Source organism: Gymnodraco acuticeps, unplaced genomic scaffold (assembly GCF_902827175.1).
Source record: "Gymnodraco acuticeps unplaced genomic scaffold, fGymAcu1.1, whole genome shotgun sequence".
Taxonomy (NCBI): domain Eukaryota; kingdom Metazoa; phylum Chordata; class Actinopteri; order Perciformes; family Bathydraconidae; genus Gymnodraco; species Gymnodraco acuticeps.
In genome coordinates this window covers 2,399,284-2,416,578 of record NW_022989894.1, presented here as the reverse complement: position 1 = coordinate 2,416,578, position 17,295 = coordinate 2,399,284, and positions in this window count along the sequence as shown.

Genomic DNA, 17,295 nt, shown 5'->3' with positions numbered 1-17,295 from the left:
GATCGGCGTCGGCCCAGCGGGCTTTCCTGCGTGACGCCGCTGAGGCCTTTGTTCCGATCCCTACTACTCAGCACGGTACTCAGGTGTCCCAGGTTCCCGCAGAGCTCCGCTCGGCGGAGCACGTGTTCATCCGGCACGATGCGCACAGAGGCCCCCTGCAGCCCCCTTATGATGGGCCTTTCCGGGTCTTGGAGCACGGGGACAAGCACCTGGTGGTCGACCTGGGTGGCAAGGCCGAGCACGTCTCGGTGGACCGGGTGAAGGCTGCTCACCTGGACTTGGACCAGCCTGTGGTGCTGGCTCGACCTCCGCGACGGGGCCGCCCCCCGGCCTCGTCCCCTGTCACGGATTTAAGACCTGTTGTCCCGGTCCCTCCCCTTCCGGGGGCCGCACAGGCGGGAGTCACTTTTCCGACTCCCGTGCTCAGGAGTCGTGGGGGTCGGCGTGTCGTTCCTCCCCGCCATGCTGATTTTGTTTATGTGTGAATTCTGGGGGGGCTTGTGTGGTGACACGTTATTGGACATAATTCACCTTGCTTATTGTGTTGCCACACGGACCCTTTAGTGGGGAACACCTGTAGCTTTAGCTGCCATTCCTGCTAGCTCATCATGGCAGAGCAGTGCATGTGTTAACCTCTCTGAAGTAATGGATAATAAAGATTGGAACTCCATTCTTAATACACCGCCTCCGACTCTCTTTTCACGGCACTACACGCCATTATTAACGTCAATATATGTTTATTTAGTATAGTAGGCTATTCGTTTATTAGTCCCTGAGGGGAAAATGGGTTGCAGCACATCACAGAGGCATTAAAGAAGTTAAGACAATACATCACTGACAACAACATAGACACAGATAAAAACAAACAGACCAGAAAACCAGATATCGGCAGACATGACAAGGGGCCTATAGGCCCTCATCTTGCAGCCTTGATACCATCTGTCAATTCACAGATACGGCGTACACATTTGCAGATTCTGGCACAAGAGGGAAACTCGCTCTCGGTGATAAGAGCCAACGGGGCCCTAACTGTGCTGAGCTCACCTTTATTATGGGACATTCACACATGGCACACTACCTGCCTCATGCACAGCCCAGTGCTTGTGCAGTTAATTAGCATGTAGCTTGATAGCTTAAGCGGATGTCGTTTTTCCTGCTGGTGGACAGGGACTTTAGCAACAGACAGCGGAAGGGACAGTGGAAGGAAACAGAATGTAATTGTCTTATCCCAGTGGTTTAATCAGAAAAAGGTCACTTTTATAGACAGCCTTTAAATAGATAAACTTTATCGGGCATTTCTGATGTTTTAGCGAAATTCTGCACATAGGCCCCACATATGACTTATTGGGAGAAATCCTCTAGAGAACCTTAGGACAAAACTCTTTCATTTGTTCTTGAACACGCGCAGATTAAACCAGAGATTCATGCAGTACTCACAGGAAGCTCTGTGTCCGTGGACCTCGGAACAAGACACACAGTAGGCCTACGCACACAGAATGATAGACTGCGACTTTGTAGCTATCTGATTAGCGTAACAAAAATATAACAGAAAGGCCTTTTTCTTAAGAAGATTTCACGATTATGATAAGTATTCACTTTTTTGCAGAGAGTTAGATTGATCCACTAAATATGAATTTACAACTGGCAGCTGGTTAGCCTAGCTTAACTTAACTTACTTCAGGATACAGCAGGAAAGAGCTAGCTGGATCTGTCTGAAGGAAACTAAATTCATCAGTTGTTGCACACTTATTCTTACTCTTTGTATTACAACGTGCAAATACTGAAGGGTAAGGATTCTTTTTTTCTCGTTTATTGTCATGTGCGCTAACATCTCTTGGCTTTGCACAACCTCCCGGGTACGGCAAAACTCAAGGTACTAACTTCCAAGAAACTCTCTATTTATAACCTCCTGTAAAACAAAAATAGTTGTGTTGTTTGTTAGTGAATCTAGGGACAGGTAGGAATATTTTAGTTGCCTGTTGTTTCCATGTTTCCAGTCTTTTAAAAGCCCCAGTGCTTTTTGTGCTGCTGTGACTGAAGCAGGAGAACTGTATTCACGTTCAGCACAAAGCAATTACGGTGTCAAGGACTTTCAGATTGTTCTGTCCTGGAGCCAAGCTGTTCCTGTGCTTAACTGCTGGTTCTGCTAAACTCCTCAGATAATATCACCAAACCATCAATTACATTACACAGTTATTTTCTGGTACCAGACCGACACCTTAAAACAATATGTTGTCTCATTCTCTCCACCCAAGTCATTTTAAGATTTCTTGTCACTTCTGCTGCTCCTGAAGCTCAAGGACACGGTGTCCTTCCCAGGAGAAGCTTTAGAGGTGACACCTCAACAGATGGTCTTCCATAATGAAACAGCATTTAATCAACACAGTGCATCAATTTATTTTGAGCTGTAGTAACTAAACTGCAAAATCAAAGTACCCTTCTGCAAGGTCAATGAGAACTTGAAAGCCGTTTCATACAACTGAAGCATCAGGTAAGAGATTTTTTCATGTATACCATTCATGCCATGTTTCCACTTTAAGCTATATATGTGATGGATATTTACACTTTCACGTCACGTCTCATTTCATTTCACGAAACTTCAGGCAGAGACTTGAGCTCTGTACAAGTAGATATTGCCTTTATACGTTTTTTTTAAATATACTATGTTTCACATGTCATCCTGTAGTCTTGAAGAAAGATTTTTTATTTTATCTCGTTAAGCTACATTACGCCATTGTGCAGACATTCAAATATGAGATTTCTAAATGTTCTCTCAAACCATGTCTCATGTCCCCCAACACTTTCTATTCCCTTAAGTCTTCTGAATGATGCCTATGAAGCAAGACGAGTCTTCCATTGTGCCCCAAATCGGAGTATTGTTAGTTTTGTCTCCTTTAGCTGTTTTGACAAGGACCCTGCTGGATATTGTATCAGAGAGAGAAAAGGCAGGCGGATTCTTCCACAACAGAACACTTAAAATGATGAATGGTCTAAGTACAGTTAGCTTAAATCATGCCCTCTAATAGGATTGTAATCAACCTTCCAACCTTCCAACCTCATCAGATTACTCTACTGGAAAATAAAATCCTTCGCTATTGATTGTGTTGTTGCCTGAACCAGCTTCTTTGGTAGAAGTAATGCATGATTATGTCAGTTTGTGGTTATTATTGTCTCTTTACTTTAATATTTTTTTAATTTAAAGGCTGTGCTATTTGTCCTTTTTTGGAAACCACTGTATCTACAGTAATGAATTATTGCATGAAAAAGAAGGATTCCTCTTCAGGCTGCTAAGGGCTTGATTGCGCCGTAGTGCAATATTCTTATACTTAAGCAAACTGGAACGTTTTGTTTTTCTGGGCCAGATTTGCCCTTATTGGAGATAACAGAGTTGAAAGGGGGAGACAGAGGGGATAACATGGGGTCGCCAGCTCTACCAGGTGAGCTATACTGCGGCCCAGAAACTGTTCAATGTTTGATATCCTATTAACATATTTTATATAGTCACACAAAATGACTCGCACATTGCTGGCCTTTTTTTTTCGTTACTCATCAAGAATTCTTCAGTGCTTATTCCTCTCGAACTCGAAACATTAATACAAACAAGTACTTGATGACTTACCATGGAATCCAAAGTATCTGTGTATTTATTCTTATTTATGCATTTCCCATCTATTTACCTTTATTTTTGTATCATTTATTTTGTACATACTTCTGATAATTGTGTATATAACTGACTGTTTTGCACCCTGGTTAGACCCTCCTTAATTTCGTTACACTGTGCTTGCATTTTGTAATGACAATAAAGTAATCTAATCTAATATACAATCATGGTCTCCAGAGGAGGAAACCTACTTAACTTGGTGATCCACTGACGTTTTATCTTGTGTCAACACTGGGTCAAAATGTCATCTCATTCAATGCTGCTTGGATTTTCTTTTACAATGAGCATTACAGCCTCAGAGAGTGACTAACATGGCTTTAGACTCTTAAGTCTTGTACTCAACTGAAATTAGGACTTATAGATAATGCACTTGGAAAAACCTTGTTTGTAGTTCAGTTAACCAAATCTAAACCAATGTATTTTTATTTCCATCCAATTTAACTGAATCTGTAAATGCGATTTATATGACTTCTTGGAGATTCTTCTTTCTTTATGTGACAGATTTCTCTGTTTAGTTCCAGTTTGGCAGAGACATGCGTGCACTCTGCCAGTCGCGGTTTGTAATTCTTCCTCCTTCCTCCAGTTAATGAGCAAACCGTCATTAGTGAGCATGTGTGTCATCAAAAACAGGGAAGTAAACGGAAATGACTCGAGCTCATGATGTCACCACTGCATATCCAATCTACTACCTGTTTGACTCATGGCTTCGAATCATGTGTCAGATTTCAGGAATTATAAAGTAGCCAGTATCGTGGCAGGAAGAAACTGATTCCCACAGGAAGCGCCATTCAGTAAGAAGAACACATTGTAACCTCACAGTGTTTGATTCACTCCTCCATGTTTTGCTGAGTTTATTTTATCTGGCTATACAAAGCATTCTGTTCTTGAGACATGAAATCATTCAACTACATATATAAATGTTTAAAGGTCCCCTATTATACTGTTTTACATCAATATATTATAGCTCTCAGATATACAAAACATGTCTCTGAAGTGTTTGGCTCCAAATACCAAACAGATCATGCATTGTAGCATCCCATAAACCCCTCTGTTTCAGTCCTGTTTCAAAAGTGCTGATTCTGTGTCTGTTACTTTAGATGAAAATAAGGAGCCACTCCCCACGCCCCTCTGAGAGATATTTGGTTAAAAAGAACACAATGGTGCTCTAGGAGGAGATTCAGGTGATAAGGTGGGCGGGGGTTACCTTGGTTGGTGATTGGCTAATGGTTACACAAGCCAAAAAATCGTTATGACATCACAAAGTGGCCAAAATCTGATCAGCTCGTTTTCAGACAGGTTTTTGTATAAATGGATCAGGACAAAAAGAGAGAATCTTTTCCCCTGAAACTTTCAGAATCTCTTTACACAGAGGGAACACATGTTTATGTAAAGAATTCATGAAAAAGTGGATTTTGCATAATAGGTGACCTTTAGAGGCACAGTTTTCCTTTTATGGGGAATGCATTTTTTGAGAGGCATAATCAAAGGAATGTCTGTGAAAAGATTACGCTCTCACCTATCATTTCATGTCCTCTTGGAACTGAGTGTTGTCTTTTGTACATCTCTCTGAGTCCTGAAGCAAAGAAAACGACAAATCTGTCATTTTCTTCTCAGCTAGCGGATTTCATGCATGAGTGAAAATAGAAACAACACCTCATCACCTTAGTCAGCCAGCCATCGTAAACTCACATTTTCTTTACATTTGCACACAAGCCATTAATAATGTCAGAAACACTTTTGCAACTCTGGCTTTTAAAATGGTTCCTGGCAGAGTTTCTGGAAGTAAAACAGAGGCTAATGCTTGTGCCAGAAAACAGATTAAGGGTTGTGTAGTAAACCTGATGTGACACTGATGTCTTGCAGCTCTGTAATCACAGGATGTGGAAACAAGACTTCATGCATGGACAAGAGAGGAACAACTGTAAAAGTATTGACACTCTTCATCCATCTCTCTTTTCTCTGTGTCTTTTGTCTGATCGCCGGATACACAGCACATCTGGAACTCTTGAAGTGATGGATAAACAGAGTCTCTCATGACTAGAGAGCAGAAATAGAAAGGAGATACAAACTGATGTGAGGAAATGTCAGTCACCTCTGAACCCATTTACTACAGAACTATTTGACCCAGCTTTGTTTGCCATTGTACAACATAGCTGGTGCCAGGACACCTTTTAACCTTGCCACATCAGGTCAAACTACTCATCTTTCTTCTGCTGCCATGTGGCCCTGGATTATCTTAAAGCCATAACGGAGAGGCTGATCAGGGGAAACTTGAAGCACAAGGATTTTGGTGGTCGAACTAGTAAGACATGGAATTACTGGACTTGATTTGAAGTCATTTTCAGCTCGAGTGTATTTAGCTGCTGCTTTACTTCATCCTCAAACATGGAGTGGAAAGTGTTGGAAACTTAAACAGTTTTTTAGTTATATGTGGCTTGCAAAAGTCAATAAAAGAGAAAGCTGCCCTTAAAAGGAGCACAGATTGTAGATTGCAGATTGAAATGAAAGCAACTCAGATCAGGTGATCATCAGCCGACCTTCTTGAAAAGACAACATTTGCTCTGGTGAGTTCAGTTTGCACACCTGCATGTATTTGCATTACAAGCTGAAAACATCACAACATTTCCGCCTGTACCAAAGTCACTTCCTTTTAATCTCATTGATTCTATTACTCACATGTATGACGCACAGTGGATGTGTACCTATATTTACAACATCTTGGTTCCTGTATTTTGAGTGCTCACAGAAGTACTCACCAAGTTAATTGACTTTAATGACACAGTGGGACACTTGAGAGCAAATCCATCATTAATGTTATTGAAGCCATCTGACGTGTTTTCTCCACCACCTCTTAAGAAATATCTATAATAACTCTCTGTAAGTAAGTCATATATGCAACCCCTTTCACATTACATAGTCATTTGGTCTAGTAGTATACACCTTTGGATTAGAGCAGCTTTAAACCATAGTCTTCTGCACAGATAACTGAGGCTTATACTTGGCTCTGTTTGCTTTTCTCACACCAGGGTATTTGTTTTTGCTCATTAGGAGAAGGCTTTTTGTTTAGAAAAGGCTTTGATCAGAGCCATTACACCAAAATGGGATAAAAAAGGAAAGCATGTCCACCTCCACTAAAAGCATGACGTTTTGTATGTGCTATTTTTAACTACTAGTCAGAGAATCAAAGGCTTTCTCCACTGTCTCCAAGCATTACCAAATGGTGTCCCCTACCAAGCTAAATAACACATACTTTCATTTTCCACAGTGATACTAAACTGGGCTTTCCTTCTTCTACATTGCTTAAACACAACATCAAAGAATCAAAAGCTTCTGAGAAAAAGAGAGATCCAAATGCAATTTCAGCCAAGAGATGGAGGACATTACTGCTTTAGGAATCTGCGTAAGAACACACACAAGCTGTCACAGAACACGGGAAACCAGGGATAGTCGGTAACCAGCTTTATTGAAGACAATATGCTGGTAGGAGACAAAACGGCAGATAGTCGGCAAAGGGCTGGTCGGGGACAGGCGAGGGTTCCAGGAGAAAGCAGGACGGGAGTCGCAGGTACAGAACGGGTCAGGGAGCAGGCGAGGCAGGCTGGTCAGGGACAGGCAGGGTCGAAACCGGGAGAGCAATCTGGAGGGTAATGCGGGAAAGACTGGCATGCTGCAAAGTACGATCTGGCACTGAGGTGAAAGTGAAGTGGGCCTAAATACTAATGGAGCTGATGGGTGTAACAGAGTGAGAGAGAGACAGGGTGTGACTACGAGGTGACTAAGGAATGTTAATGCAGAAAATAGGTCAGTGAGAAAGCAGACTGTGACACAAGCTGAAACACCAACAATCTGCACTTCCTAAAGAATATGCTGTACACCCTCCATGTCCCACACACAGCTACTAATCAATACAAGATGTACACATGGATTGGATGTACTGTGAGCTGAATGATTTATCCATTTTCTGTTTTTCTGTGACAGAAAAACCTTCCTTATAAAATAATAAATATCTTGAATCCCAACATTTGGATGAAGTTTATCTTCCGTCACTAAGAATGTGGTGACTGATGGCATTGGAGGGGGTTTTCATCGGTTTCCATCTTGGCAGCGAGTCATACATCTGCAAACTGGATCTCCCTCAGGGGTTTGAGTGTATCAGCCAAGACTGTGCAAGCTAATGCGGGAGGCAGAAAGCTGACACATAAAGGTCGTAGATGTCTTTGTTGGCAAATAAACATATCTGTTTAACTGTTTGACTGTTGCAGGTCTCCCTTGAACAAGAGATCAATGATCTCAATGGGATACATCTGGATAAATAAAGGTTTGAAATTAAATGAAATGAAACTGTTGAAAGAAGAATATTGACAGTTTTCATCATACCGATCCTGCAAAACATATTTATTGGGCACTTTGAGGCAATGAAAACAAGCACAAAACACAATGTTCTTCAAAAGAATGTCAGCCTTCTTTCAATTCTAGTAGGTACAAACTGACATCAGGGAACATTTGTTTTTTGCAACCAGATGGATTTCAGTCCAATGTTAATTATCTTTTTGTCTCTATTCTATTTTACCACTGCGCAATTCAAACATTGGGTCTACATTTTGTTTTGTTCTGCAAAAGTATCCACACATAATTTGTGGTTTTCCAAGAAGAATATTTCCTAGGAGGATCCATTGAAAAGCCATACTTAGCTCATACCATGTGTGTAATTATGGCATTAGATTGAACATTCATACATTCTTAACGTCAGTGTGCTGATGCTGCACCCACAAATTACATCGGACTCAGGATGAAAATCTTTCAAGAAAAACTGTTTAATTGTGAGGCCACAGTTTATATACCCACAGTTTCTTTTGCGCCTCAAATCAGAAATAAAGTAAATGGGGGTATGTGTAAAAATACAACAATAAAGTGCATATACTATATATAAATTAATACAGTGACAAAGGAGTGAGCAAATACCTATAAATACACTTTATTCCACAATAACTCCCAAACAAAGTCCCCACAACAAACCTTGGTATACTTTATAACCCCTTTAAGTTGTGTCTTATTCTTAACATGTTAGCAAGTGTTTTCCATGAGGTAACGACTGTTTGTAGGAGTGAATCTGACAAAGGAGGGGTCTAACATCTGGATGGTAACACCCAGTGTTAGCAGTTATGGATGTGTCGGGGCAGGTTACTGTCTGATTTATGATGGAGTTGTTTGCCCTTCTCTCTTCCTGTTTGGCTCATGGCGTCGGGGGGGTCTGTGGGCAGGTTGTTGAGGATCGGCGCTGTCACACAGGATCAGAGGATGACACGGCAACAGATGAGTCATATGCAATCACAAGAGATGGTTTTGGGCCATCTCTTGTGATTGCATATGACTAATTCTTTAATGGTGCATTTATAGGCCACCAGATAAAAATGGACAGTATTACGATGTAAAAATAGACCACGAATGAAGGGGGTTGGGTGTAAAGGAGGACGGACGACGTAAAGTATAAAGCAGAACATCAGAATCAGGGTCAATATAGAGGTGGTCAGGAAAGGGCACAATATAGCATACTGCAACAACACAATTACAAGGACAATTGCTTTTGCTTAGCAGTTTTTGTTGTATATAAATAAAGAGATACTCTACTTCGTTCTCCTATGACTTTACTTTTTCAGGTTCAGCTTCAGGATCATATTATTTATTAGGTAGCTAGGTAGATTTGGTTAGCAGTTCAAAGACATGGTATCCATTTAGACACACGTTGTAAACAACACAAGCATATCTCACATTGCTTTTATTTTATTTTTATTTTTTTGCAATTGATTGTTTTTGGCTGGTTATCATTTTAAAATAAAATGAAAACTCTTGTACAAAGGAGGCAGTAATCATTTAAAAATCTCTTATGTAAAAAGCAAATGTTTCCTGGCTGCTATTCATTCTGTTTGTCACGAAGGGCTGCATCCAAACAAAAGTCAACACAGCAAAACCTGACAGTGACAAAACATATCTAGTCATTTTAAAACATCAACACAATTGATCTTTGAAGTTGTCACTGTAGCATAATTGTAAATTGGACTCTACCAGAAAAACTCTGTAATCCACTGAATCCCATCTTTTGATCCACCTTGATTCCAGTGTGTACCATCTCTGAGTGTATAACAACATTATGTGCAGTGATCCTGGCAGCCATTATCACACATATGTGGAAGGTCCGTTGTCTATTCTGTTATACACCAATCAGGGCATTTATTCACAAAAAAGTAAAACAAATCCAGCTGATTATGCGCTACAGCTTTAGAGATTTGTATATTTCAGCCGCTTTGTGTATCCTTAGTTGATTACATCTCCTTCAGGCTGATATCTGTACCCTTTACTGGTTACATCACCAGAGTTTTTATTGTTTTTAAAGACACATCGTCCTTGTTAAAAAAGGACTTTATAGCAATGTATGTGCTTGGTGGTTGGACAATGACAGAATAACTGGCTTTGAATCTACAATAGTTGCCACAGAGGCCTCGTAAAAACCATAGTGATGACAAATGAGCTTTTTCCACTGTGTGACGGCTTTCACTTCCTTTGAATCTATTCCTGTCCTAGACGCCGTCCCACATACTAAACAGCAGGTTTGAAAAACTGCAGGTATTCAGGGATTCACAGCAGTTCCAGGTCTCCTTCAATCTTTTCTTTGAGTTTCTTAAAAACAGCAGGCAATAAAAACAAAAAAACAACCCAGCAGCGCACTATTGATTTCTTAAAATACAAGTCAACAAGTATAGATCACATAAAGGCCTTACTTTTCAAAACTCTTTTTGTCATTTCTACTTCAGCTTCAGAACAACACTCAGTTTTACAGAAAGTTTCTCTTTTCTAAGTTGTAGGGACACGTTTTCAAACTCTGTGTGACTACGTTTCCCATGTTTGCTCCCCCTGAATCTGTTGTAAATGAACACTGAAGCTATTTTGCAAATGGCACAGTGCTTTCTTGTTTGCTGAAATGCCTCATTATGGGCCTGTGTATATATACATATAAATCAAGCTGTCACTGACCCCCTGACATTGTAGAAAAGGCAGATTTTCAACACATTTTCTGTCTGAAACCTTCTTGCAATACATTTTTTAATTTATCTTGCTTATTGCATATATGTACATGTGTCTTTGAAGGGATTATTCTTTCATAATACTTATTTTATCTTTCTCTACTATTGGTTGAAAGAAGTTTATTTGAGCAAATTTGCTTTCCTGATGTATTCAGAGAAAGTTCCATGAATGGTTGTCCCACAAAAGCAGCCCTGTACACACACCCCCGCTCTCATTTTCATCGCAAATGTCAAGGAAAGACCTTATAACAGATTTGCTTAATCATGCTAAACCTAACAGGAACACAGGTTCTCCCCTCGCCCACAGACGTGTTACCTAACACCACAGCGGTTAATGTTAGCATGTTCTGCCGGGTTTCAATGAGGGAGATCATTTTGCTTTGCAAACCTGATATCTCAACAAAAGGTTCATCAGGCTTAAAGGTGGGGTAGGTAAGTTTGAGAAACCGGCTCGAGATACACTTTTTGTTATATTCCATGGAATGCTCTTAACATCCCGATAGCAATGAATATCTTAAGTGCTTTGACAAAAATCCATAAAAAAAAGTCATCTGTGGAAGCCGTGGTACTGTAAAAAGCACGACCAATCATCTGAGCCGGCCCGGCTAAAATAACTGGATGGCCTACCTGCCTGTCAGCCTTCCATCTGTGCACAAACTTATCTCGTGCCCTCATTGGTCATGTACACGTTCGTGTGTGTTGGAGGAGGGGCTCTGTAAGGAAGTGGCAGATTTTTTCCGGCTGTGTATTTTCAAATTCTAGCGCACTCGAGCTGGTTTCTCCAAAATTACCTACCCCACCTTTAAGGTGACATGTCCACCACATGAAAAAGTGAAATATATATATTTGTTCCTTTACCACAAACACAATGAATGATTAATGAATGAAACTAAAACCTTTTTATTCGATCCATAACCAGAATAAGACATATGAAGTCTTCACAGACACATCGCTGTGGACAGTCTTCTTCAGATGATTTGTTTCTGAAGCTATGAACTGTTCCAAGGTGTTTTCTGAGTAAATTCCATAGTAGATTTGTACTATTCCATGTGCTGTTGCATAAGTACCCTCTATCTCTCTGGACCTTTTTCTGACAGACTGATGGAGCGTTGTTACTCTTTATTTTTCCTTTCAGGTGGATCAATGTCTCCTTGGCTCTCAAACTTGAGTTGTACTCAAGCAATGTGTTCACAGGGTCTAACCTTTGTTCAGCTTTGATAGTGTGATATTCTTCACCTATGCAATGACACGTTTGGTTGCAAGTAACACCGACTCCCCTTTTGACAATACCAAGTCATCATTTCAGGCCTCTGGTGGCTTGAATAGTATTATTCTTTGAAGTTCTGACGTACATTTACTCTCATGGTTTGGTAGCCTGTTTTATAAGAGCAATCCGGTTTAAACTGAGCCCCCCCACTTTCAAACTGCGGCACGTACAACTAATCCAGCTAGATTTGCTTCCCTACTATCAAAAACTGATGTTCAAGACAGACGAAAATCAACATTCAAGCCATTTTTATAGAGGGATAAAACCAACAGCCACTTGGTGTTGCACTACCTTCAGGGCCTCCGTCATCATTTGCTTCCTCGTCACTAACATTGCCTACTGCTCTATCACCAACTGCTTTATTTATTTTCTTGGTTTTGCTTTCAATTAAAGCATTTATCTCTTTTATATCTTATATTCAACATCTTATGATGCTGCACAGAATGTGCAATCACACACTTTATTGCACTAGAAGGAGGTACATAAAACGAATTAAAGATCCTAAGCTTATACATATATTTATAAAGTAAAGGAGTATGTGGGGATGATGATTGGTCTCCTGTACATGTACACCCATGCGAATAAGGGCCCAATAGAAATAATGATTACACCTATTATTATTATTTCAATAGTGACGCACAGATACAGAGGTAGATGATTTTGTATCATTATCCTTTTATACAATCAGTCTCTCTGGTCAGTGACTCACGGCTGCAATTCCTTTAGCCCCTGACTTTCCATTAGTCTCTTAGCAACGAGGGCTTGATCCCTCAGGATGCATTCAGGAAACCCCTTATCACATTTTGATGTAGAATTAGAAAACAGGAACCCGGACTGGCAACAGAATCTTTCCTTCTACTCCCTATTGGATTGAGAGCTGGCCGTAACATAAATCATCAGATTGTAACATGGTTCTTTAATAAAGCTGCTAAATGGTCACAGCAATAATTTGAGTGTTAACGAGAGGCAACATGGGGACTTTATTTGTTATTGGATGAGGGAATCTATTTGCATTTTACTGCTCTCCGTTATTTCAATTTACTGAGAGTGTGAATTGATTATTTTCTGCAGACTCATTACTTTATAGGGCAAATCAAATGCTTTGCATGTATTTAATGTGGCATATTTTAACCTGTTAAACCCCAAGACTGTTTTTCAGGTCTCAGGCTCGAAAATGACATTCCCAGAACAAATGACCATATCTTCCCTTCTAAAAGGGTTAAATTAATAATCTTTTTTCTCAAAGCAAGGTAACACCTGTGAGTTGGATTTAGAAGTGTCAGAATCAATATAGATGTTTTTATTTTAAAGTAAATTCAGATTGAACACAGTAAAAAAATGTAAATTATTGTGTCCGTCCAAAAAAAAGAAATTACTTAAAGTGAAAACCACCCTTGAATGATGGGATGGTAGACTAAAAGCTTTAGGAACATACTATTTTGTATGTTGTAGAACAACTACAACATATAATAAGTACCCTGTATCAAGATTGATGCAAAACAAGTGAAATTTGACCTTTTTAGAGAGATTTAGCAACAAAAAAAAACACTTCTGGGGGCATTTGGGTGGATTTGACTTATCTCTGGCCCCCCTTGTTCGATTTTGCTGATTGACATCTCTTTCTAACCGTCAGAGCCAATGGAATCGAGGGGAACTCCCACATACTCCTTATTTGGTAATGTGTGTGTGTGAGACTGCCGCATAACCAAGACCGAAAGCTGCGATAACTCTGGTGGCTACCATTAGCAGCTAACTTTTAACCTCCGATTTTTACATAAAAATGGAATTATGGATTATAAATAAAAAAAATGATGATCCAAAAACATTATCAACCTATGGATTAACCGATTCATTCGCGTTTTTTCTCGTTTTAATGCCATTGAACAAGTCTTTTGATCAGATTGACAGCTACGGTGAGAGGATCTCCCGTAAAAGCTACGTAAAGGTACGTGTTGTGATGTCTGAGTTTGCTTCCCCTGTTGCGAGTTCGGATCACTTAGTGATGATATATATACCTAAATAATCTGTGGAACCTCAGCTTTAATCGGATATATTGTATGTGCAGCTACGATAAGTAATAAGGGTATCTTTTATCTTGAGTTCTGTGCCAAAGTGCGTTAGCATTTTTCACTCAGGGGTCATTTAGATGCTTCTTATGAGACTTGTGTTTTGTTTTGGTAAAAATGGTTTGTATCGTCAATTAGCTGACATTATTCCCGTTAATATGGTATAACACATTAATAGGTTCTTAAATATTAAGATCCCCTGAGACACAGTGTCGTGAAAAAAAAAGGACCCGCCGAGGGGGTCCTTGGGGCTTAACAGGTTGGACTTCTGGGATACGAAGACTTTCTCAGTGGCATAAGACATTTGCGAGAAACCATATGTTTAATGTTTAGAGACATACTTCAAATTAGATATATTTATCTAATATCATTTCGCTTTTGGTAAAGGCTTCCCTAAAGGTTTACTTAACAAAAACACTCATCCGGAAAAGCTCTTCAGTGAGTGCAGGCTCAGCGACTATACAGATCCTGAGAAGGGATGGTTTTGATGTTTTAAATTTCATTTCAAATAGACAACCTGTTACTGTAAGTGTGGCATTTGAGTTAAAGCTTTAAGTTATTGTTTTTCTTCCTCTTCCTGCTAATAGTATAACAAAAGTATACCGGGAAATCCTACTCTTCTCTGTCATATCCTGTCCTGCTCTTTAGGTTATGTTTTTTTCATGTCATTCATTATCTGTTTCCGGTTTGATTTGGAATTTCCCACCTCTCCTCTTGTTTGAGATACTTCCTGCTGTTGCATGTTTCCTGCCTGAGTTCCACCTGTACCACATTGCCTTCCTTCCTTTTATTCAGTGTGTTCTACTTTCTCAGTTTCCGTTTGTCTTTGTAACCGTTATCAAGCTTCCCAGCCTTTTTAAGTATAGAGTCTAGCTTACCTTTTGTATTAAATGCTGCTTTTTTCCTGGCTCTCACCTTTGTGTTCTCCTTGCTGGATATGTTTTAATGATCTTCCGACTGACTCCCGTGACCCAAACATTTGCAAGTAAAGTTTTAAACTTTTCTGATCAAGGCTCTAAACTTTCCAATTGAGTCCTCTTCAAGCTATTCTTCCAGCTGTTACACCCTCAGAATGGGAAGAATGATAAAACATGTGAGGGAAGTGTCTGAGACTAAAAATAACGAATCAAATTAGAGCTGGAGTTACACAAGGAAGGTCACGTCATTGCACTCCTTGCACAAGCCTAGCGTTTCTGTTAAATCTATCCTTCAGATTTTTTCAGATATAATAAATGTATCTCTTTTAACCCAAAAAGTGTATCATTGCTACAATATTGAATGTGTTATAATTAGTCTGTGTTAGGCCGAATTGTCTTGTAAATTAAAGAAATGTCACATTATCAATTATTGTTACAATTACTCCAAAAAAGGACAGAGGCAGAGTCACAGTTTCAAGCTTTTGGTATTTCTTTAACACCATCATCTGGCACATGTATGTCAATGTTAGGAAACAGGAAACTCTTAATAAATACAAGGTGGAAATGTTGAGCAGTCAGCCGGTGCAGGCCCGCCTTAACCTGCCATCAGGCCCTGGGGCTGATAGGTTTTGTAGGCCCCCTATTTAAACAACAAATCAAAGTCATTTATAGCCTCGGCAGGCTCTGTGATCGCACTTCTCCACTCTGCTCTACGCGCGCCTGGTCCTCTCCGCAGATGAGTGACGTATCGGACCTCCCTCGTGTATTTGTCTGGTTGCCGTTGGCTCCCCTCCACGTAGCAAGTCCTCGTTGTCCTCTCCATCTCCTCCAACATCCCTCCTGTCTGTTTTTCCTCTCCCGCTACTCCATCGCTATCAGAACCAGACGGCCTACTTGGCTCCGAGGCCCCACGGCCGGCACCGCTACTGCTCGGTACAGAACTCATCTGTCCTCCTTCCTCCTCATCCTGGCCTACAGGTTTAAAACAACTTGTAAGCTTCGGCATTTTTTGTAATAGCTGCTTGTCTCGAAACTCCTTTTCCCTCAACAATTTCCTTTTCCGAGCGCCACTCTCTTTTTCTTCTCAAACTTTTTCTCCTAAACAACCTTCATCTGTCACTCAATCACTCGCAATTTGAATAACTCACATGTGAAACATATTCTCATTCTGATTCGCTGTGAAGTGGTGCCCACTGACTGTTACGGAGTCATCATTTTTGAGAAAAATCTCTGGAATCCATCGATCTGATTGAGTAGCGGAGCAAATGATCAAAATACTAAGGAGGGAAGATATTTTCGTTTGGATTACTGGTCTGGGGGAAGCTCACGTGTGTGTGTATACGTGTGTGTTTGTGTATTTTTGCGTTTGTGTGTATTGTGTTTGTTTCCCGGGGAAAACACTCACGAGAAACACCGGCTGTTGTTATGCCTGCTGTGACGTCAAGTTACTCCGTTCTCCGCTTGTAATTATGCCGAAGCTTCAAAGTTGTATTTATCATCTGAATTTGCCGAAACAAGTTTAATATTCTGAAAACCAAAACTTTGTTTATTTGAAACCAGATGAAAACAAACTGTAACAGACCCTGCCGTGTTATCTATGATTACTATACCCCTTACATTCATAATTTCAGCCGGAGGGAGGGGGAGTGAGTGGCGAGTGAGAGCTGTCATCTTCCCTTTACAAGCTTCAAAAATGTATTTATCGTGTGATTTTGGAAATAAAAGTTTCATATTCTGAAAGCCAAGACTTTGTTTATTTAAATGTTTTTTAAAAACATCCGAAATAAAAAACTTTTTTTTTTTTATTTACATTTTTTTTAAAACTTTTTTATTGGCTCATGATAGGCCCCTGATCTCCGTAGGCCCCTGGGCTTCAGCCCAGGTCAGCCCGTGCATTAAGGCGGCCCTGGGTGCACCCGATGTTTATTCATTTTTGCTTCCTGACAACTCAGCTCATGTATGTTTTGTGGATGAGTGGATTGTATTTCTTGTTGAAGTGATCATTTTGAGTGTGCCAGTCAAAATCAACTCCCACTCCTCGACAATAAATGAGTAGATGAGGCTTAACAAATGATTCAGGAGCGCATTAAATTCCTTTTTTTACAGCACAAACTGAAACAATTATACCAAGCGTATGTCCATGACTGTCAGTTTAGTAATGTGATGCATATTTCACGTCACACTGTGACTAACAGGCTTAAGCAGCTGTTTAAAGAGGGTTTTCAGAATGAATTACAAAAATACCTCTGGGGAAGGTACAACTGAATATTACTTCTTGCCCCCAGCTGTAAATCCTTCAAGAGAG